Source organism: Thecamonas trahens, assembly GCF_000142905.1.
Source record: "Thecamonas trahens ATCC 50062 unplaced genomic scaffold supercont1.34, whole genome shotgun sequence".
NCBI classification, from domain to species: Eukaryota; order Apusomonadida; family Apusomonadidae; genus Thecamonas; species Thecamonas trahens.
Genome location: NW_013657646.1, coordinates 1 through 1,554, shown reverse-complemented (window position 1 = coordinate 1,554; position 1,554 = coordinate 1).

Here is a 1,554-nt window from a genome sequence, read left to right as displayed (position 1 = left end):
CGGATGGTAATGACTGTATGCTGTGTCTCCCAGCCCGCCCCATCCACTACCACGAGTCCGCCTACGCCCGCAGGCCCACTGTTGCCGAGGAGTGGATCGTGCCCGCCAAGTTTGTCGGGGAGGACCAGTCGTCGGGCAAGGCGTCTCGCGCCGGGGGTGAGCTGATGCGCCGCATCAAGGGCCGCGCAGAGCTCGAGAAGGCGCGATCGGTCACGTTTTGGTGGCACCAGTCAAACAAGAAGCACCTCTGGGCGTATCCTCTCGAGGTTGTCGACAGGGGTGATGTGTCCTCGTTCTGGGCCGTCCTCGGGCGCGAGTGTCCAGAGGCTGTGCCGGTGGACGACGATGCCAATGACGACAACAGCTGCGTGAAGGGCAATGCGACAAGCTTGGTTCAGTTTCTGGCATCAACAGATTGCGGCGCCACCATCGACCAAGCGGTGGCCATGGGCCGCAAGCATGTACGGGGTCCGCAAGCGGGTTCATGACACGGTGGCTGTCTTGGGCATGCCCGCCAGCTACGAGTGGCTGAACGCGGTCATTGCCACGGCCATCCCGTCGAACAAGAACGACACACCGTTCAAGCGGCTGGCATTTATCGGTGACACGGTGCTCACCCTTATGGGTCGGATGCAGCTGTTCTCACTCGAGGACAGCGCCATGGACGTGGGTCCGATGATGAGCGCCATGCAGGACCTGGAGTCACGGGAAGCGTGTCAACAGTATCTCAAGGCCACTGGCATGGATGATGTTGTGCTTTCGGACTCTTACGATATACAAGCCGAGGCCATCTTGTGTGCCATCTACCTGCTGTATGGCCTCGACGACACCGAGCGCATCTGGCGTATGTTCGTATCGGCAGTGCGGTAGACGATGCGGCGCCGAGCGGCTCAAGCACTTCAGCGCCGAGATGTGGCAAGCAGGAGAGGCAGCAGACCGTGTCGACTCGTTTGATGGAATCCGTGGCAGCCTGGCAGGGAGCCGAGCTCGAAGTTCCAGACTCTGATGTCAGCCGGCACCATCGGAGAGGTGATCAACTGCTGCACCCAGCCTTACCCCGGCTCGATCGACCGCTCCCGTTCTTCTCAGCCAACTGCGACCCCCCTCCGACCCGATCTACAGCCGACCAAGTCGCACGGGGCTGTTGGGCTCGGTGCAGTGGCTACGCGCTTGCGAGTCAGCGCGGTGACCAAATCGAGGCGATCCGGGCCGAGCAGCTGCCGCCAAGGCGAGCCTCGACGAGGACGCAGCGATCGGCAGACGCGGATGAGATGGACGAGGCCACGGCGGGTGTGGTGTTGTGACAGAAGCGTCGATGTGCCCGGGTGGTTAGCGCGCATGATCGGAGAATGAGCCCGTTGCTGAGTTTGACGGCGCTGTTGACGACGAGCGTGAGCGCCGCGGGCGCAGCTGATGAGGTTGTCGCGGGCGATGTGGCGGCTGATGACGACTTTGGTGAGTGAAGCCGATGGCGACGACGTCAGAGTTGGTCTTCTGCGAGGCACGGCGGACGGATGGACACGATTGTCGGCAAGGGGGAGAGCGACGATGCTG